This window comes from Sceloporus occidentalis, unplaced genomic scaffold (assembly GCF_023333645.1).
Source record: "Sceloporus occidentalis isolate IW3139 unplaced genomic scaffold, rSceOcc1.0.p SCAF_4, whole genome shotgun sequence".
In the NCBI taxonomy this organism is placed as follows: Eukaryota; Metazoa; Chordata; class Lepidosauria; order Squamata; family Phrynosomatidae; genus Sceloporus; species Sceloporus occidentalis.
The window spans coordinates 9054495-9077822 of NW_028316984.1; the positions used below are offsets into that span (position 1 = coordinate 9054495).

Sequence of the window (23328 nt, forward strand, 5' to 3'; positions counted from 1 at the left end):
TGCATGTGTTTGGCCCTGATCCAGGCTGCCGCCATAGTCCTAAACCAGGCCACCAGAAGGAGCGGATCTTATCTGCTCCTTCTTGGCTCGGTTGTTCCTGGAAGGTGTGACGTCAGCATGGCTTCCAGCTGCATTTGGAGGGGGGCAGTCATCTGAATGCTAGAGCTGAACGCAGCTGGAATCTGTGTATTTGCCCCATGTGCTTCGGGCCAATGTCACATATTTGCACCAGACTTATTCTTTTACATTAAAAAGCTGGTTTGACAGAGGAGCCTGGATCCTTTAAGAGACTGTTAGCAATACTTCAGTATAATTCCTTGTAAGAAAATCTGTATGTATTTTATTGACTACAACAAAGACTTTGACTGCATAGATCATGAAAAGTTATGGAAAAGAAACCACATCGATTGTCCTGATGCATAACCTATAATCAGGCCAACAGCCTGCCATCACTACTGAGTACGGAGAAACTGAATGGTTCCCAATCAGAAAAAGGGTCAGGCACAATTGCATACTTATTTATACAACCTTTATGGAGAAAATATCATACGCAGAGCAGGCTTCAACTCAGAGGAAGGAGGAGTGAATATTAGAGGAAGGAACATTAACAACCTATGATATGCATATGACATAGCATGACTAGCAGAAACCAGCAAACATCTGGAATAATTGAAGAGGGTCAAGGAAAAAAGTACCAAGGTAAGCTTGATGTTGGACATTAAGAATACAAAAATAATGGCCACAGAAGATTTACAAGAATTCATCCTAAACAATGAGAAAACTGAAATTTGGGTATGGACCCAAATTACGAAAGATCTGCAAAAATGGAATAATTTTGAATTGTCTCTGTTGGGTAGAGTGGCAGTCTTAAAAATGAATATATTACGAAGGTTAATGTTTGGAAATTAAAAAGTTAAAATAATAAATAAAAAAATGGAATAAACTAAAAATAGAGCCACAAATAATAAAAGGGAAAAAGATGAAAAGTAAAAAATTATTAGAATATTCAACAACTTGATCATAAGGACACGTGAGATATGAAGAGTAATAATATAGAAGAAGAAAAATATTTTCATTTCAAGATTATGTAATGTGTGATGGAAAAGAAGCAAGGGAGTTTTGGTATGTAGTATTATTATTTTTTTGTAATTGTAATTGGATACCGTGGAATAAGATGTATATATACAATATGGAAGACACAAGATGTAATTGAATTATGAAAACACAGATGTAATGCGAGTTGATTTTAACGAATAAAAAATTAATTAAAAAAAGAAATAGTCAAAGAGTTCTCATACCTTGGATCAAACATTTGAGCAGAATGAAGATTGCAGTAAAAAAATGAGAAAAAGACTAGGATTGGGATATTTGAACTATGAATGAACTGGACAAGATCCTAAACTGTGGAGATATAAATCTGAACACTAAAGTGAAGGATCATCCAATTATTATTATTATTATTATTATTATTATTATTATTATTAACCTTTATTTATAAAGCACTGTAAATTTACACAGCGCTGTACATACAATCTTTTTAATTGGACGGTTCCCTGCCCTCAGGCTTACAATCTAAAAGCCATCGTATTTCACATTACCATGTATAGATGTGAAAGTTGGACAGTGAAGAAAGGTGATAAAAAGAAAATAAACTCATTTGAAATGTGATGCTGGAAAAAAGTGCTGAGGATACTGTCTGAATCCCCCTGGAAGTCTGAAATCCCTCTGGAAGACAGGATGACCAAATTGAGGCTATTGTATTTTGGTCACATCATGAGAACACATGAATCATTAGAATAGGCAATAATACTAGGAAAGGAAAAAACGAGGGCAGTAGAAAGAGAGGGAGACCACATGCCAGATGGATGGACTCAATCAGGGAGGCCACAGGCCTTATAGCCTTCAGGACCTGAGCAGAGCAATGGAGGACAGGGGATCTTGGAGAGGTCTCATCCACATTGTTGCCATCAGTCGAGGTTGACTCGAGAGCAGTTAACAACAACAACAATAACATGCACACACACACACACATATATATATATAAACAAAAAAATTTAAAATGTAAATGTCAGTAAAATCACTGATGATTTATACAGTCTGACCTGCTAATACAGTCAGCTCTCCATATCCACTAATATTTTTATCCATGGATTCAAGAATCCATGGCTTGAAAATATTTTAAATATATATACATTCCAAAAAGCAAACCCTGATTTTGCTATTTTTTATAAGGAAAACCATATTACTATGCCACCGTATTTAATGAGACTTGAGCATCCACAGATTTTGATATCCATAGGAGGTCCTTGAACCAAAACCCAGAGGATGTCAAGGGCCCCCTGCACTGCTTTTTGCCAGCCATCTGCTGGAAATGTTAAGAATAAGAAGGACCACTGCAAAGAGTGATTCAAGCCCCCCAACCTAGCTGGTCAGTCTGCCAAGAATAGATGAATATCATGCTGGAAAAGCACCAAAAGCAGCTCAGACATGCAGGAGGTTCCATCACCTTTTATTATCTAGTTCCAAGCAACCAACATTCTCCAGAAAAACTGAGGCAAATGTTTCTACCCTCAGGCTGATAATTTATAGCAGGTGTAGAGAACTAACATCCCTGTAGATCTTATTTGGTGTTCTCTTCCCATAATTCATCATCAGTTGCAGTGCTGCTTGGGACAATTCCACAGAATCTGGAGAGACACAAGTTCTCCATCCCAATCACTTTCAATCAGTCTTGCATATCAGTCTTCAAAAATTGTGCAGACTATTTGTTCTTGCCCAGAAATTATATTTTAGATTGGTAGCTAATTAGACCAAACAATGCATGGCAGAGAGTTCCTGAATGTCAGGGGTTGGACTGGATGGCCCTTGTGGTCTCTTCCAACTTTACGAATCTATGATTCTAATGCAATAATGTTGTCCCCCCATGTGACTTATTAACATCGCCTTCACAAAGATGGCAATGTCTCCTTACCAAAAAGAAACATCAACCACTCTTTGCAAACACGTTGTTGAATGGGCCACTTCAAACACTCTGTTAACAGTCTGTATCAAAATGGAAACTCATCAAGGTGTATGCAACTCACTGAGGTGGAAGTTATGTATGAACAAGAGAGCATCCAAATTGGAATACATGACGGCTGACATGTCAGAAACGTGCAGACAAAACTTATCAGCAAATGGCTAACTGTGTAAAAAGTCTCTAACCACACTGGGAAAACTCCACAAAATGTCATTGTATGTACACATAGCAGACATAGAAGCGAGCTTTTTTCCCTGCCCATGTTGCCACAGAAATCTCCTTTTAAAATGGTTTCTAGACTCTCTGTGTCAGATTTATTCCAAGCTTTCTGTCAACATTGCATATCTGGTCTACTCTGAAATAATTTTTAAAATTTTAATAAATTAGTATTTTAAATTATATATGCCAAACGTCTCCCAGCACAATCCCAAATGTCTCCCAGCATAGGACCCAAGACGGCTTACAATGTAAATTAAAACAAAATACAACTGAAAGGAATCAACTGAAATATTAATGAAACATTTAATAATACTTTTTGGAGTTGTCAAATTTTCACTTTGGGGATGTTGTTATGAATGTTATAAATGATGTGCGTGGCAAACTTAGAGACACAATCTGTTTCTAAAATGAGTCAAATTAACAAAGAACTATCAAAGTTACTTAGCTCTCTACCTTTATTGTGTACATGCTACATGTCTACACAATGGAAACCCATCTTAAAACCACAATTCAAACATTTTTACTTGGAAAATAAAAAATAATGCTGGCAGCAGTGACAAAACTAGCTTGTTCTGGCCAACACCTTTAGCATTACACCATTAAGTGAAACTTTTTGAGGTGAAGAATGAAGGCAAGAAGAGGCAAGAGCGCAGTTATTGACTGGACATAGGGAGACTGCTGCCAAATCCCACCAAAGTTCTGTTTAAGTCCAGCTTCCCAAAGTTCCTTGGCATGTCCCCAAGCAGGCAATATCCCTCTACCCTTGTTGCTCCCCAGCAACTGGTATTCAATGACATACTGCCTCTGAACCTGGAGGATCTGTACAGACATCCTGGCTACCTGTAGCAGCCATCTAAAAACTTTCAAAACACAAACTAAAGAACACCTCCAAAGATTTGTAGAGTTAGTAAAGAAGTTTAGAATTCCTAGATGTACAAGGTACAGCAATTCATTTTTGTTTTCTTACTATGCCAGATAATCAAACTATACAATGTAAAGCATGCTCTGTCACTGTAAACTTTGGTTCAAGACTGTCAGCATAAGCAATATCCCAATCCATTTTGGAACTGAAGGGAGCATACAAAAGCAAGTACATGACACATCAATCGCTCACTGTCAGCAGATTTCCTCTCCAAATAATAATACCAAGGATGTTCAACAGTCACCATCATTACCTCTAAAATTACCAAGATCCTTACTTATTTGGAAACAAATCCCACTGAAATCAACTGGAGCTCAAATCAATCTAACATTTTCCTGAATAATCATGGTTATTCACATCTCAGAACATATTATGAATACATACATAGATCAACAATTTCAAACCAACCAATAGTTAAGAGTTTCCAATTTTACATAATTGTAAAGCTGGTGGGGAATGGGTGGATGGTTATCCCTTAAGACTGGAAAGAGAAATAAAAATAAAAGAGATGTACCATTACAGGGAAATTTTATTTGATTCTTTAAACAAAAACAAAAAAATAAGATCATCTAAAAATTTTAAACAGTTGGCATTAACTCAGAATTAACCATTAGTATGTAAGGTGAGTACAGCACACTTAGGTTTTCATTCTCTCTTTTCATTTCCATTTTATCTCACTTTTGAATTTTCATTTTAAATGCATAAATGTTTTAACTTTTAACATTGTTTTTGAACTTTTAAAATTGTGTGTGTGTGTGTGTGTGTATATATATATATATATATATATATATTGTTGTTTCACATTGTGTTGTTTCAAATTTGCTGTACACCACCTTCGGTCCCTATATTGGGGAAAATGCCAGCTATAAGTAAATAATAATAATAATAATAATAATAATAATAGAAATTAAAAATCTAGCCATGTCAGTCTGTAGAATCAGTACATAGAGAGATCTTGTAGCACTTTTGAGACTCACTGAAACAAAGAAGTTGGCAGCATGAGCTTTCATAGACTTCAGCCTACTTCCTCAGATGCATACTATTATTATTATTATTATTCAAAGGGAATAATAGTCTGTAGAATCAGTACGTAGAGAGATCTTGTAGCACCTTCAAGACTCATTGAAAGAAAGAAATTGGCAGCATGAGCTTTCGTAGACTTCAGTCTACCAAATGCACCTGAGGAAGTAGACAGAAGTCTAGGAAAGCTCCTGCAGCCAACTTCTTTCTTTCAGTGAGTCTCAAAGGTGCTACAAGATCTCTCTACATACTTCTACAGACTATAATTCAGGAATAATAATAATATGCATCTGAAGAAATAGACTGAAGTCTACAAAAGCTCCTGCTGCCAACTTCTTTCTTTCAGTGAGTCTCAAAAGTGCTACAAGATCTCTCTATGTACCGATTCTACAGACTGACATGGCTAGATTTTTAATTTCTATTATTATTATTATTATTATTATTATTATTATTTACTTATAGCTGGCATTTTCCCCAATATAGGGACCGAAGGTGGTGTACAGCAAATTTGAAATTTGAGTCTCAAAGGTGCTATAAGATCTCTTCACATATTGATTCTACAGACTAACATGGCTGTACCTTTGGATAATATTAATGATGATGATAATGATAATAACAATATGCACCTGATGAAGCAGACTGAAATCTAGGAAAGCTCACACTGCCAATTTCTTTCAGTGAGTCTCAAAGGTGCTACAAGATCTCTCTACATACTGATTCGACAGACTAACACAGTACCTTTGGATAATAATAATAATAATGATAACAATAATAATATGCATCTGAGGAAGTAGGCAGAAGTCTAGGAAAGCTCACGCTGCCAACTTTTATCTTTCAGTGAGTCTCAAAGCTACTACAAGATCTCTCTACCTACTGCTGCTACTAACAACACTTTATTGTTGCTATTATTATTGCTACTGCTGTTAGTATTGTTGCTGTTATTGTTGCTGTTATTATTGCTATTGTTGTCACGATTGTTGTTTTGTTGTTGTTGTTAGTACTAGCACTACTACTGTTATAAAAGCACACACTCCACCTCATGCACTCAATACTTTTTCATAAACATGCATTTGTGAGCACCCCTGTTTCTTCTCTTCTACTCACCCTTTCCAGAAGATTTCAACACTCCAGGTCGACAAGATTTAAGGAAGCAAAAGGAAGGGAAGAAAACTAAAGAGGGGGGAAGGAAGGAAGGAAGGAAGGAAGGAAGGAAGGAAGGAAGGAAGGAAGGAAGGGGGCAGACCCACAAGAAAGAGCCTCAGGAGGCTTCAAAGGTGGAGCAGTGGGGGGGGAGCCCTGGGGCTGGTGAGAAGGCAAGAAAAGAGGGTGGTCAATGGATGAACCTCAGGCTCCCCCAGTTGTTCCAATGGTTGCTGCTCTATCCCATCACTCTGCAGTGGCCTCTCTGCCAAGGAGGGGAAGGCTAGCTGGGAGGGAAGTTGGGCGAGCAGCTGAGGAGAAGGAGGTGACACTGTAACAAGTCCAACCAGCTCGCCATGTAGCAGGAGCAAGGGCAGCAGCCCCTGCAAAGGAGAGAAGGAGGAGGAGAAGGAGAAGAAGGAGGATGCTGGAGGAGGAGGAGGAGGAGGAGGAAGAAGAGCAGGAGGAGCCCTTGCTGCTGGTGCTGCTGCTGCTGCTGCTGGTGGTGCAAGAAGCAGAGGCAAAAGGATGCGAGACGGTGCCCGCCCCAGGCATTTAATGGGATTGATGGGTTGTGCAGAGAGAGACTCACAGTGTGTGACTCACACAGACTTGGAGTTAGAGACACACAGCAAAAAAAAAAAAGGGGGGGGAGCAAAAGGCCCGCCCACTCCTCTCCAGGGAGCCTATGCCCAAGCCAGCTGGCACTGAGTGGCAAGCAGGGCCACCAGTACCTGCCCAGCTCCTTCCCCACACAGTGGAGGTGGGGAGGGTGGGGGAGAATGGCCTCCCTCCCTATTCCCACCCCCTTTTTTAATTCTTTGGCTCACCCAGAATGAGTCTTCTGAGGAGGAGAAGGGGGGAAATAAAGGCATAAGGATGGGTGGCCTAATTGAGGAGGAGGGGAGGGGGAAAGGGATGCAGGGGTGAGACCCTGGCAGAGGGGAAAGGCACCCCCCACTTCCATGCTATCCATGGTACAAAATGGCCAACCCAAGCTGGGCAGGGGTTTGCTAAGCGAGGAGGAAAAGGCAGCAATTGGGAGGGAAGAAGGTGAGGGGAATGGGGTTTCTGAGGAAGGACGGGCCTCTGCCACCCCTTGCCTGCTTCCTGAGCCATAGCCCCACTTTATATTTCTACACCGCCTCCTGGGGTTTATCACACTGGGCCTGACATTAAAGAGAGATTAAAGCACATTTAAAGCAATGGCGAGCCATTCCGCGAATGGTTATTGCACGTAATTGCGCAAACAAAGTGATATCGGAAATGCGTTTGTCGCTAAGATCCCAAAAGTAAAAAAGATGTGCGTTGCTGCTTCTTTGTGACTGCTTTAATTGCAAGTTTCGTGTGACGCTGTGTGAAATCGTTGTGTGTAATTACGTGATTTTCCCCCCCTGGGATATTCACAGGATCAGCTCCCAATCTCCTTCATATGATCCACTCCATAGTGAACTCGTACCACTCTCTACAATAATGCCACTCTCTTAGACTTTGGTCAGACTCCACCTGGAATCCTGTGTCCAGGTCTGGGCCCCACAGGTCAAAAAGGATGTGGCCAAGCTGGAGTGTGTCCTGAAAAGGGCAACCAAAATGGTGAAAGGTCTAGAAACCTATGAGGGAGCTGGGTATGTTTAACCTGGAGAAGAGAAGATTACGAGGTGATATGATAGCCCTGTTTAAGTATCTGAAAGGGTGTCATATTGAGGCTGGAGCAAGCTTCTTTTCTGCTGCTCCAGAGAATAGGACACAGAGCAACAGACTCAAGATACTGGGAAAGAGATGCCACCTCAACATTAGGAGGAACTTCCTGACAGTAAGGAAATTCTCAAACCATGGCCGATTCAGTAATAATTGCGGCAATGTAAATGAAAAGCAACACTACGCTATGACGCTCGATAGTTTAGCAGAATTGTGTATTCATGCAATTGGCATTTAATATCGCAGTTGTGTTTCACACACATCCGTAAATGAATAGTTAGTACATTGTATCTGATAATTTCACGCTTGCACTGTTTCGGCACAACAGCACATTTCTGCAAATCATTTCTCTCGGGCTACACAGAATAAAGGCAACAAAATAAAATTTATTATTTCCACACATTGTTTTCATACATTGTAGACAAAACTGTGCTCCACAAATGGAAAAAAAGAGTGAAATTCCACTGCAAAACCAATCCTGGTAATGCGAATGGATTGCCTCCACCACAATGCATTCTGGGTATCTCTAGTTGTTTCTGCAACAGCGCTAATGAAGTGCTGTTGACTTTCACACTCTTGCAGTTGCACTTCAATTACACTGTCAAGAAACCATTCACAGGAGTTCACCGTAAATAGCTTGTTTCAGGAGTATGCCAGGTTATTCATGGGCAAAGTCCAGGGTAAGCACGACATCATGAGAAAATCTTCCAGTTTAGCCAGGATTATGCCTCTCTCTTCCCCTTTTTTCCTCATATGATAATCTCCTAAGAGCTGTTCTGCAATGGAACACACTCGCTTGGAGTGTGGTGGAGTCTCCTTTGAAGATTTTTAAACAGAAGCTGGATGGCTATCTGTCAGCGGTAATTTGATTCTTTGTTCCTGCATGGCAGAGGGTTGGACTGGATGGCCCTTGAGGTCTCTTCCAACTCTAAGACTCTAAGCACTCTAAGCAGTTTACAATGTGTTAGCCAAATGCCGACAACAAGCTGGGTACTGGTTTTCATGGCTCAGCCCGGACTTGAACCCTTGGTCTCCAGAGACATTGGCCCACATTGAAACCACAAGGTCACACCAACAAAAATTCATGCTCCCACATGGATAGTATAGAAGATGTCTGTAGTTTTTAATCTGGCAACCCTAAGTGACTTTTGCATAAGGGTGGGTTGGTAAGACACAGGTGTCCAACAGAGCAAGGAGGTGGCTTTGCTTGTGGGGGATTCGTGGGAAAAAGAGGTTGGGGATCACCCCTTCAGGAGAGAGGTCACGGTGGTGTCTTTCCAGCGAGATTTGAAGGCATCTTAGCTGGTGCTAGATGAATAATCACACATCTTGTCCTCACATGAGAAAGGTGGGTTGTTATATGCACACCAAGTACCCTCTATGATTCGTGGAGATGGTCTTGTATTTAAAAGAACTACAACTCCAACCCCAGATTGTAGTTTATAATCAAAGAAACTCTAGTAGTGGGAAACTAGTGCACATTTCTTCCCAAAGCATGGAAGGGCTGGGGGGGGGGGGGGAGATAGTGGGAAATGTGATATATATCTGCCTCTTTCCGTTGGGTGTTCACATTCTGGAATATGCACCAACTGCAAAATGAATTCATAATCTGAATTAAATGAATTTTAATATACATTGACTGGTACTCTGCCTGTACAACCAGGCATTTTGGCCCCTTCCCCACCACCACTCCCTTCTCCTTCTGTGTCGTGTCTTTTTAGATTGTAAGCCTGAGGGCAGGGAACCGTCCAATTAAAAAGATTGTATGTACAGCGCTGTGTAAATTTACAGCGCTTTATAAATAAAGGTTAATAATAATAATAATAATTGTTGAGTATCGCATGGAAAAAAATTACAGGTACTATCAGGTTATGTGTACTGATACTGTGGCTGTAGGAAAGGATATTAAAATACCCAGATATACTAACCAGCCAATGCTGAAGTTCCCAGTCTATTCTTTGTGCAAAATTTTGAAATAGTGGGTGCAACTACACTGTAGAAATAATGAAGTTTGACACATTAGGAGCTGCCACTCCATCCTATGGAATCCTGGAGTTTTGTGGTTTTACTTTGTAGTTTTACACAATATATATCCCAGGATGCTGCCATGGAGTTTAAGTTGTGTCAAACTGCATTATTTCTACAGTGTAGAGTCACCTAGCATCTTATCTCTCAGCATAAGGAGCTAAAATTGATGCATCCCTAAACTATGTGAGAGCCAGTGCATGTTTTAGTTTGAGCAGAGACCAGGCTTCAAATCCCCACTCAGCCATGGAAACCCACTAGGTAAGGTTAGGCAAATCACACTCTCTCAGCCTCTGAAGGAGGCAAAAGCAAATCCCTTCTGAACAAATCTCGCCAAGAAAACCTTGTGGTAGATTCTCCTTAAGGGTAAAGATAGTCCCTTGATATGAATGTCTAGTTGTAATTGACTGTAGGGGGTGGTGGTCATCTCTGTTTCTAAGCGTTGTCTGAAGACTGCTCTGCTGGTCATGTGGCCAGCATGACTGCACCAAACGTAAACTTCCCACTTAAATGGTACCTGTCTATCTACTTGCATTTCAGTGGTTTTGAACTGCTAGGTTGGCAGAAGCTGGGACTAGTGACCGGAGCTCCCCCCAACATGCAGCACTCGGGCCTCAAACTGCCAATGTTCTGGTCTTCCAGTCATCAGAATTGGCGTCTTAACCACTAAGCCACCACATCCCAGAGATTCGCCTTAGATTCGCCTTAGGGTTGTCATAAATCGTAAACAACTTGGAGGCACACAGCAACAAACCCCAATGTAAACATGTAACTACTCATTATTAGTATTAACTTACCCTGAAGGTCAAAGCCCCCCAATTGTGGAGAAATATGATATAGGAGAATTTCAAGCTGACATTGTTGCACAAAGGCCAGATGTAGCTTCTTATTCAGCTGAGAACTGGAGCTCTGTTTTATGTTTCACACAAATAGGGAACTGGACACTAGTAACCAACATCAGGATCACACCAGGTCAGCAGTAGAAATATATAAAGTTTTCTTTATCCTAGGTATAGTGAACATGTGACCCACTAGATGTTGTTGGAATACCACTGCCACTTGAACTAGCCAGCTTATCCATCGGCAAGGGGTGATGAAAACGGAGCTTAACAATATTTGGAAAGCCAGGCACTCCCCATTCCTGGAATAGACCCTTGGTGCTAGGCTTTCCCCCCTTTCTTCTAATTCATCCTCCCCAATTCTGGTGCCTTCCACTTCTGTAGGACTATTCCTGTGACCATTGGCAATGTTCACTGAGATGAGAGGAGCTCTAGTCCATTATATCTGGTGTGTACCAGGTTAGGGAACACTGCTTTAACTGGTTAGAACTAGGTGGATGTAAACTGAATGTGTGTGGCTGGGGGAGGGGTGTACATGTGTGCATGTATATAGTACAGAAGTTATAAAAACAGTTAAGGTCCTGTTTTTCCATTCTGTTGAACTACCCTGTTGAGCTGCTATAGTACTGAATGTAAGTCTCAGTAAATAGTCACCTGCATTGCTGTCACAAACCTGCTGTTTTTCTGCTTTTCTCTAGGGTCTTACCTAAGCTCTAAAACAAACTGGACAAAGTGAGCCCTCCAGCTATTGGTACAGCTCCCATGAACCCTAGCAAACATAGCCAATGGTGAGGAATACTGGGAGCTGCAGGGCAATATCCAGAGTGGTCAGTATTGGTATAGAGGCTACTTATTTCAATAATGATCAACCAAGTGAATAATTTTACACACCAGCCCTCTACATGTTTACTCAGACATTCTCTTGAATTCAATGGGCCCCACTCCCAAATACCTCAGCCTTTGCAGATCTTTAAATAAATTTTAAGAAACCTGCATGTTATCACATCCTAAGTGCAGGTGCCTTTTTGTAATACTGAATATAGCATGGGAACTTGAAATGTAGTAAACAAAAGCTTCCATCTTTTGGGAAGGGCAGTCTTTGATACTTTCTTTTTCATATCACGCTAGAGCCAGATTAGCCGCCCAAATTCACTTAATTCTTAAATTCAGTTCTGTGCATTTTCCTCAGCTAACAGATCAACCAATGCTTTAATTAGTCACTCTTTTGGACTTACAGCATTCCTTCATTAGCACATTAATTAATTGATTTCTCCCAGAACTGGGATCCAAGCAGCTTGGTACATGATTTAAAAAACACAAAAGTACATTACTCTCAAAGTTTGGTCATTTGTGAACCTGGCATTCAGAACAGCATTGTCAGCCCAGGAGGCCTACTGCTGCCAAGCTCATTCAGGCTATTTGAACTGGGGAACAAATGGCCCTCTTCCATGGTGACACAATTCTACCCGCACTCCGTGTCTTCTTCTGCCCTCTAGAATTTATGTGAATGCTCCATGCTTCCTTTCACCTCCTCCTTTTCTGAACAGACATTCTTCCTGTAGCCGACCCTGCAAAAAGGTACACCTTTCAGATAGGCATATATTGACAGAGGCTACCCTCCTCACCTCCACTTGGACAGGGGGACAAGCTTTCCTCCCCATGCCATCCTGAAGTGGATCCCCCATGTGGTTTTATGGAGTTTTAGAGAAATTATATGTTACAACAACTTGGCTCCAGCCAGAATCCTAGGGAAACAAACAAACACAGGTACAAGTCCAATATATGTCAAAAGCCCCATTTGTCCCCATTGCAATATACATACATCAGGGATGTAGCCAAAGGGGGGGGGGGGTTCTTGGGGTCCAGACCCCCCCTTCTATTAGAAAAATGAATGGTGTGTGCTGCTGCGCCGCTGCACCGAAGCCCCATTATAATGGTGGCACTTAGTCTGGACCCCCTCCCATTCCTAAAATCCTAGCTACGTCCCTGCATACATGTTCATGTTTATACTGGCACTAGCACTGGGTAAACACTGAGGAATCTAATGGCAGACAGGACAGGAGTATAAATGAGACAGGAGGTGAAATGGGGAAGGCCAGGTACAACTTTCACAATACTGTCAGAACACTTCCAGCACTGGGCCATGCACTGACTTCCATATCAGAAAGGTGGTGAATCCACCTTTCTAGGTTTTGGTCTGAACTTCAAAGGAACAATCCAGACTGCTTAAGCCTGTCCTCCAAAGGGTTTCAGCACTGCAGCCCCTTTAAAATTCACAGTTAATCCCAGAGTGCATCCAACACTCCACAGATATGGAAGTCACAGATGCTGCTGTCTCAAGGAAGTGCTGACCTCAACTGCCCAGGCCATGCAGGACCCACCAACAGGAAAAACAATAACCCTCCCAGAGGAAGGCAAGCCCAACTTGCCAAGCCTATAATGATGCTTTCCTTGTCTGCTTCCTGCCCCTGAAGGTAGCTGAATGATAAAGGCCTCATGTGGAAGCTCACTAGTAGCTGTCTCATGCAAAGTAGAGTAGTGAGCCAGAGATGAGTTTATGTTATGATGCAAAAAACGGGATTCAGTAGGCTGCATAGTAGAAATGTTGAAATTAGCCATACTGACTATGGACATTATTGCACGAGCTCTGTTCTTGCTGCAGTTGCATTGGTTTTTAAAAAATTGAAACTTAGGAGTTTATCAGACGTGAGTTTTTGGCAATTTTTCCTGCCTATCGCACAATGTTAGCGTCACGAACGTTGCGCAATAACGTGAAAGTGCAATGTTCTTCTAGATGCCATTCATTTCTATGGGAGCCCGTTGTGCAACGCTCCCGTAGTTTTAGTGTCATTCCTCCCCTTTTTGGGCACTACGGGAAGAAAGGGAAGTCAGGCCTTTGTCTCTCGTTATCCTTGCGAATGTGTTGCGAAATGGTTTGGTGTGGTAGGCAGCAGCGCAATGCAACGCAAAAGTTACTGATTGCAAAGTTCCCATGATGCTGAGCTGCTTTTTCACCCCATTCCCTTCCGGTGGCCTTCCTTTTTCAGGACAACCCCAGGGGAGGGGGGGTTGCTCTGCCCTGCAAGAACACCTAGGAGGCTGCAAATTTAAGGGACCCCTAAGGGTCATCCATTCCAGCCCCATTCTTCTGCCCCGCATGAACTCCGAGGACACTAGGAATTGAAGGGACCCCTAGGGGTCATCCATTCCAGCCCCATTCTTCTGCCCCGCATGAAACAGGAAACTGGAAAGGGTTTCTCCCCTTTCCCCTCTCCCCCCCAGAAGCACAAAGGTCAGGATGCCACCAAAACCTCCAAGGAGCATGCGCAAATATGTTGATGCGAAATGTTCAAGACAAAATGAAGGCGCTAGTGTAGTAAAAAGTTCCGCTATGCATGGTTTCGCATCACACAAATCGCAACTTTCACGCAACTGTAGCGCTAACATGATGTTACGGGGGAATGACGGAAAAGCAAGCAATGTGGTAAGACATCGCGCGAAACAGTCATTTCGCAATGTTCTTTACACTTCCTTAGTGCAATTGAGGGTCCAAAACTTTGAGTCTGATAAACCTCATACTGGATTCAGAGCACCCATGTTTCCACTTACACAGTGGGGCTTCTGCTGCCATTGCACTCTCTTCCTGACTCCCCCTTAACCCTGCCTTATGCCCTACCCAACATGTCTTTTGGGTTTTTTATTTTTATTTACATTTTTTCATGTAATTTTGGAGCTCTGCTACTGTGATTTAAGTTTGACAAGAAAGAAAAAAAGAAATAGAAAAAAACTCAATCAGGCTGCAATAGCAAATGGGAGGGAGGACAGGAGAGAGGAGGAGACACGGACACCATTTGACTGTCAGTGTTGTAACTACCCGAGCAGCAACGTTTTACACCTGAGGACTAGTGTGATTGCAAGCTCATTGACAGGTTCCTCCCATCAGTGAAAATGGATGCCCCAACCACATTTCAGGGACACAATAGCTACAAGTTGGAGGTGGCATCATGCAATAAATATCACTAAAGATGCATTTTTACAGCTGTAATCACAGTTTTAAAACCGCATACAGTAATCTCCCACAGGACAAATTTCCAAGTCTGTATTGTAGGATATTTTTTTAGACCAACAAGAAATCGCAAATTCACTGCACTAAGCTTTCAAACTTCATGTGCCCTTTCAGCATAGGACATAGGAAAGAAGGAGAAAAAAGTTATGACGTTAAGACACGTTGTCTCCATCTTCATTTGAGATGGAATGGAGGAAGGGTCTGTGAATACTTTAAAGTAAACTGCCACCATTCACAGTATCTATGAATGGGAAGCAATCTCCATTTGAGAACATAGAGCACTCACCTTGAAATCTCAGACTGTCTCTAATCCAGTGTGAGGGTCAGTGGTCCTTTGTAGGAAGAATGCTGTGAGTTCCTCAGGATATCTTCATATTGCTGCATGTAATGGAACTCCCAGCTTGCAAGCTTTGGAAGCTATTGTGTAAACTTGCATAGAATTGAGCTTTGGTTTGTAATTTGGGGAGGATAATCTCCCAACTGGTAAAAATAGCCAAAATCATTATCAGCAGCAGCAGCAGCAGCATTCTAGAATCATAGGCGCCTTACAGACAGGCCTAAGCGGTGCCGTCGTTGCGCCAGGAATACGCGCGAGGGGCGGCGCTTCCGGATGCGCCTTGCCCCTCGCGCGTATTCCGTACGGCAAGATGGCAGAGCCCTATACAGACGGGCACGGCCATCTTGACGTAACGGACGCACAGCGTCCGGACGTCTAAACCCGGAAGAGACGTCGCGAGTGCGCGCTTTGGCACTTGCGACGTCTCTTCCGGCTTGCCGGAAGGAGCGCGATTTTCATGCTTCTTTTTTACAGCGCGGGGGAGTTGCGCGGTTTGGCTGCAGCGGCTTCCCCGCGCTGCAACCGGCAGCAGCCCAAGACCGTCCCTTTTGGGCGGTCTGTAACAGGCCATAGAGTTGGAAGAGACCACAAGGGCCATCCAGTCCAACCCTCTGCCATGCAGGAACACAGAATCAACACAGCTCCAACAGATGTCCATCCAGCCTCTTTAAAAACCTCCAAAGAAAGAGACTCTGAGGGAGTGTGTTCCACTGTCAAACAGCTCTTACTGTCAGGACATTCTTTCTAATGTTTAGGTGGAATCTCTTTTCCTGTAGTTTGAATCCATTGTTCCATGTCCTAGTCTCTAGAGCAGCAGAAAACAAGCTTACTCCATCCTCTATATCTTGTTGTTGTTGTTGTTGTTGTGGTTGTGTACTTCAGTCGTTTCTGACTTATGAGATAAAATTAGACATTGGATCACGTAAAACATGTTGATATGAGCAAAATTCGTTAGCTTTACCTTAAGAAGGAACAAGTCCTCAAAAAAACAGTTTAAGATGACATCAAATCTCTTCTTTCAGTATAGGATGTCTCTGCTGAACTGTTAAGTTTGTTATTCTCACATCTTTAAAATGTTTGATAAGACAAGTCACCAAACATATGAAAATCAGATATTAAAATCAAATATATGTCTTTGATTTCTATTTTAAAATTGGGAATATATAGACGTATATTTATATAATCTCAAAAACATTACAGCATATATTGTAGAATAAGTATTACCTAATAAAATAGAATTAAGAAATATACAGATTATTAGAATTAAGAGAAATAACATGGACATTTCAGAGTACATTTGTTTAATTATTTTCAATTGTTATAATGGATTAGCTTGCATTTAATATGTAGAAGTAGAACTAATTAGTCATTGCAATTGATACAAGTTACCTATCATTTATAACCATTAGTTAGGGGGTCACATGCTCTCAGCCTCAGGGGAAGGCAATGGCAAACCTCCTCTGAGCAAATCTTGCCAAGAAAACCCCATGATAAGTTTGCCTTAGGGTCACCATAATTTGATGTGAACAGGGACGTAGCCAAGGGGGGGGGTCTTGGGGTCCGGACCCCCCCTTCCATTAGAAAAATGAATGGTGTTTGCTGGTGTGCCGCCGCACCCAAGCCCCATTATAATGGTGGCACTTAGTCTGGACCCCCCCCCTTCCTAAAATCCTAGCTACGTCCCTGATGTGAAGGCACACAACAACAACAACAAGTCAGACATGTTCCTTGTGTATTGTCTGTTCCTTTGTGTCCCTTACATGTTGTTCTCTTATATAGAAATGCTATGTGGTATGTATATATATGTATGTATGTATGTATGTATGTATAGGCAAATTACCAATTGTACTGTTCAGTTCTAGCACTATGATCCACTTTAAGTGCCATCCCATGGAATTCTGGGATTTGCAATTTAGGGAGGAGTATTTAGAATTTTAGCCAGAGAGCTCAGTGCTCATCACACTACAAAGCCTAGCATTCATGACAGTTAAAATGGAATCACAATGCTATTATGTTGCTGTTTTATGGTTGTAATCCCCCCTTGATCTACAGGGAAAGGCAGGAAATATAAATCAAAGTTATTATTATTCTTATTATTATTATTAATTGTGCAGCCCCCAAAGTCCACATTATTTGGATATCTTTATCAGACCAACCGTGCGAGCTTTAGAACCTCACAGGTTTCTTCCTCGGGCAACAATGTTTTTTTAAAAAATACAAGGAAAGGAGGAGGGCAAAAGTAGGGGGAAAGTGTCCATAAAAGAAGGGGAAAGAACAGGAAAAGTCCTTGTCGGATTTTAAAAAGAAAGAAATCCAATCAGTCTGTGTTCAAGCTGAGAGCATGAAGGCTTTCTTTTGCCAGAAACACAACAGTGGTGTGTGTTCGCATGGAGAGGAAGAAAGAGGTGTCTCTCAGGGCTGTTATGGAAGTCAGGAAAGAAGCAATGCAAAAAGCTGGGGATGGGGTGGAGGAAGATGGGAGAGAGAGAGCCAAAAGCAGCAGTGTGTGTGTGTGTGTGTGTGTGTGTGAGAGAGAGAGAGAGAGAGAGAGAGAGAGAGGGCTGCCTTGGAAATGGAATGTGGGGGTAGGGCACATTTTCCCTGCCATGAAGAGAAAGTAGGCTGTCTCAGAGCCTGTAGTGGCCTGGAAGGCCTGAGGGAAGGGAGCACTAGCAAGGCATGCTTTGAAGAGAGAGAGAGAGTATATGTGTGTGTGTGTGTTTGTGCATGTGAGGTGGGGGTGCAGTTTTCCAGAAAGCGAGCATTGGCAGGCAGACTATTCTTTACTGCCAGAGCTCCCTGCTGCCTTTTCCAAAAAAAAAAAAAAAAAAGGGGGGGGGATGAATAGAAAGAGACCCTTTCCTGGCTCATGGATTATGAAATGATGTGGGATTTGCAATGGGTGTAAAGCAAATTGCTTACTAATTGTTGAAGTGTGCATTCTGGAAACAAAGATTTTTGAAATATTCATCATTTATTACATCGGGCTATCTGGTATAATTAGGACGGTTTTATCTGAGTCTGGAACGCCTAACTTCTACGCTTCCCTCTATCAATACTCTCAGTGTCTTTTCGCCTCTCTCTCTTATGAAAATTATTGCTACAAAGATCATTTATGGGGTTACATATTTAGCTTTCAGTATGCATTACAGATTAAGTAACGGAGCTAAAAGAGCACCAGAAACAATGGCATCTAAGACTGCTGGATGCAGTTGGAAGCTAAAAGTGGCATTAAGGGGAGACAAGTGTATTTTTTCTGCTCTTTGGAGCAAAAAGTCATAAATAACTACAAATTATTGCGGGAATAGACATAATTACAACACTGAAAATGCTATCAAATGTAATATGGATCAGCTAGGGAAAAGGCATTAATATATAAGTAAAGGGGAGTATTAGAAGCCTGTATTAAAGCTAAATCATTTAAAGTACAGCCCTACACACATTTACCTGGGACTAAACTTGGTCCCATACAGACAGGCCAAAATAAAGCTGCTTCAGGTCACTTTGGAGGTATGCTGTTTAAATGCATACTAAGAGTCCGGAAGCCGCGCCAAAGCCATGATCTAAGCACTGGAGCGCAGCTTTGGTGCAACTTCCAGACTCTTAGTACGCATGCATCATTTAAACAGCATACCTCCAAAGTGACTCGGAGCAGCTTTATTTTGGCTTGTCTGTATGGGGCCCTTAATTGACTTAAATGGGGCTTACCTTTGAGTAGACAGGAATAGAATTGCCGTTGTATTTGTCTAGTACAAACAAGAACCCCATCTTTGTAATATAGAATAATGTGTTTGACAAAACCAGATCTTGACCTTCAAGTGCCTATGGACATGACTAAATGTGGCTTTTAAATAGTCATAAAACAGAACCTTTTATGATACTTATCACAATGTCGCCTCCAACCCATAGCTGCTGCGTCTCTCAAGCATGGTTAGGGTGTCCTTTTTCATTGATGGAAGAAACCCATCAATCACTCCCTGGGGAATCCCAAGACTCCTCAAATGTGAGATGTCACTGGTGGCAGTTGCAAGATTCGCAGTCACGTGGTATCACAGTCTCCTCCTCTCCCCCTATCCCTCTCCTCCTTGCTAGCAGCCTGATTACTTTTTAAAATTGCATTAAAAAATAAAATAAAATAAAAGCCATGCTGAGTAGGGCATAAGACAGGGAGGCAGGGTTAAGGGAGAGTGCAGAAGAGAGTGTAATGGTGGCAGCAGCCTCAGTCATGCAATTGTGATGAGCGATAATGGCCTCCAAAACCCTAAGTCAAACTAATCTCTCCCAATACAGTATTTTCCCCTATGGCTGTCTCTAGTAGAAGGCATTCAGGTCAAATGTTTGCTAAGGATAGGCAAAGAGTCTAGGCCTCTTGGCCTCCTGCTGCCTGTGCCTGGGACTGCTTTGCTCTCTACGGCTTTGACAAGTCACTTTCGTTTCTTGTTTCTTGTTTGTTCATTTGTTTTTTCAATTTCTACAATTTTATAAATGAGAGTTCTTGATGATGCATGAACAGGGGGAGCGAGAAAAGAGGTAGATTTTTTTCCATCAAATGAATGCAAATTCTATATCCTGGGGGGAAGGGGTGTCAGAAGAAAATGAAAACAACAAAGACTCTTGTGTCCCCTTAAAGATTAACTATTATTATTATGGCATCAACTTTCGTGGGCCAGACTTCATCAGATGCATGGAGTGTCCATAAAAGCTCCTAGCATAAGAAAGTTATGTTGGCTTTAAAGTGTCACAAAAATCCCTCTTGTGTTTGGTGTGACAAATTAACATTGTGATCCCCTTTAGAAAAAAAATGTAAATAACAATGATGAAAGCATTAGTGGTAAATTCTGTAGCTTGACCCTATTAATCTTGGGGTGTTCATACCTTAGCAACAGACGGTTATCTAACAACAGTAGCAACAGACTATAACTTAATAATAGTACCTGAATTCCTTTTACAGCCATCGACTGCAATTCTGTAAGGAATTCTCTCTCTGTGTGCAGTTGTATAAGATGTTCTTTCTGTGCTCTTCACTCTGGGCAGCATTTAAGGGCTGGCCAGAGACCAACAAGGATGCATCATGTGCTTAGTAGGAATAGAAAAGGGAAAACATTGTGGGGGTAGTTACCAGCTGGGAGCAAAAGAAACTGTGAGCAGCACCCAGATGCCAAGTGGCCTCACAGTGCTGCAGCTGCGTGTCTCTGCTGCATTTAAAGGATGAGCTATCAGAAAAAGCTGTCTGGGAAATGTTTGGAATGAAATGGAAACCTGTTTTGCATTCTGCACCAAATCTTCGCCATTTCTCAACATCTCAGAAAAAAAGAGGTGCACTCAGAAGGAAATAGTAATATTTACAAGAGGCTGAGAGAAAGGCTGCTACCTTTTTTGATTTCCAGAGAGTGGAGTCCAGTAGGAGTAGGGATGATGTGGCCCTCTAGATGTAGCTGGAGTTCTATTTCCATCAGTCCCTTTTTTATTATTTAAAGTATTTATATGTTGTCTCCTAGCCCATAAGGGCTTTCAAGATGATGCACAACAACTCTGAGCCTGGCTGTGGCCAGGAGTGCATTTGCACAACTAAAACTAGTGTGCTAGCTGCACCCTTGAGACATCAGATGTGGCTATGGTTACACATGCCTTGATTAGATTCCATTTGGACTACTGTAATGCATTCTACTTGGGGCTGCCTTTGGAAACTGTTTGGAAACTTCAGTAGGTTCAAAATGCAGCAGCCAGAATGCGAACCACAGCCAGTTATAGAGACCATTTAAGTCCCTTGTTGAAACAATTTCACTGACTACCTGTTCATTTCTGGACACAATTCAAAGTGGTGGTCATGACCTATAAAGCCCTACATGGTTTAGGTCCAGATTATCTGAAATATCGTATTTTCCCATATGAACCTGCAAGGGTCCTCAGATCTATGGGGAAAGGCTTTCCCTTTGTCCCATCACCATCACAGTTTCACTTGGTGAGGACATGAGAGAGAACCTTTTCAGTCACTATGATTCCACCTTCTGGAATCATAGGAGGCTAGATATTTTTATTCAGGCAGGTTTTTAATCATGTCAAGAAGGCTTTTATATGAGTTGTATGTTTTCTTTTTCAGCTTTGAATGTTTTATGAAATTTTATACTGTCTTTAGCTAGATAATTTTAATTATTTTAAAATTTTTATTGTAAAGTTTTTAAAAACAATTTTGTCCATGAGCTGCCTTGGGTCCCTTTCTAGAAGAAAGGTGCGATAGAGAATTGAAATAAGTAAATAAATAAATAAAACAAATAAAAACATTTAAACCTGTACAGAGATTAAAAACTTTAAAAACACATTAACATAATTTTTAGGAATGTTTAAACCCATTTAAAACCAATGCGCTTTACATTGGGCTACCTTTGTGCCATGTTTGGAAACTTCAGTTGGTTCAAAATATGGCAGCCAGATTGGGTACAGGAAAATCCAGAAGTGAACATATTACACTCATACTCAAGTCACTCCATTGGCTGTCAATTGGTTTCTGGGCAAAGTACAACGTGTTGGTTTTGACTTTTAAAGCTCTAAGTGGTTTGGATCCAGGTTATCTACTGGATCGCCTTCTCCTGTACAATCCACCCTGAACACTGAGATGCTCTGGGGGGCAGTTACTACAGCTTGCAAGAACCTGGTTATCCAGAGGACCTTCTCATTGGCCACCCCAAGACTGTGGAATGACCAGCTGGAAGAGATCCGACAGCTAAACCAGCTGTCATAATATAAAATACATTTGAAGACCTATCTCTTCCAGCAGGCTTATCCAGGCAGTTTTTAATCATTAATTTTAAATGTGAATTGTATATTTAATTATTGTCCTATGTATTGTAATATAAATATTGCATAGAGATGTAGCTTAATATGTGTATTTTATGTAATGATTGTGTTTTAACTATGTTGTAACCCACCTCAAGCTGTAAGGAGAGGTGGGTAAGAAATAAAATAATAATAATAATAATAATAATAATAATAATAATGTTTGCTCATCCAGGATCAAGTCCAACTTATTCCTTTCAGCCTGAGCAACTAGAAATCTCTTTGTTAGATGGTAAACCAAAAAGAGGAATAACCACAAGATGTCTCTCCCCTCTTCTCCTCCACTGGACCAGTCTACTTCCACTGCAGTACCTCCCCCTGCCCATTATAACTAAAATAGCAGCATCTCATCTTCTCTGAACACATATTTGACAGAATAAAATACACACAGGTCAATTTATTTATTTATTTATTTATTTATTTATTTATTTATTTATTTCCAGGATTTATATCCCGCATGTCTCCCACAGTGGGATTGAATTTAACCTGGAAAACGCCCACTATACTTACCCAAAACTGGCTTCATGAAATGCCATCAGATAAGTTCTCTGTTTTCCTGTTTGGAAAGCAGCATACTGTTCTGTAAGAGCTTCCAAGGCCAATGTTTAGTAGTTTGTCTTGCTGTTCACTACATCTGGGTTCAGTTGGTAAAACAGGCCTTCATTGCAGGTCAAGCTGCAGCTAAGAGTCACAGGGCAAAAGCCCTTGTATTCATGCCAAAAGCTTGTGCTTTTGACAAGATGCCTGCCTTAAAAATACCTGCAAAGTGGAGGGGGGGGGGGGAGAGGCAAGTACAGTCTCCAGAATTCAAATCTCTTTAGTCCCAGCTTCCCCCCCACAGCAACCAACCTTCCCCTTAGGCCTAGCCAGCATGGCTAAAATTTTCCCTACAAGTTTGGATAGAATTTGTCATCATATTTCCATTGGAGAAGGAAATTATATGGAGTATTGATTATTTGATTTAAAGGCAGGAAAGGATATCTGGGACACTGGAGTAGCCTGACCACATGTTGATGTGGGGGCACTTGTGTTTGGAAGGGAGAAATATACATTTTAAGGTGACCGTACAGCAAGGAGGAGTCAAATCAGAAAGAATGAGTGATGATTCTTTTGTTTCACTGGGGAAGAGACCAGAGGGAGCAAATCCGTGGCTTCTTGATGTTGTTGGGCTCCAGCTCCCACCAGCCCCAGTCAGTATAATCAATAGAT

At 41.5% G+C, this 23328-nt stretch overlaps 1 protein-coding gene across 1 annotated transcript in view; it reads right to left on the minus strand.

The window, feature by feature from the left end:
• SERTAD2 (SERTA domain containing 2) overlaps nt 1-6640 on the minus strand; it is a 131906-nt gene extending 125266 nt beyond the window's left edge. Inside the window, exon 1 of the mRNA XM_089519195.1 lies at nt 6285-6640. The gene's annotated coding sequence lies outside the window, so the exon portion shown is untranslated. The remainder of the gene's footprint in view (nt 1-6284) is intronic.
• Nucleotides 6641-23328: the final 16688 nt, after the last annotated feature.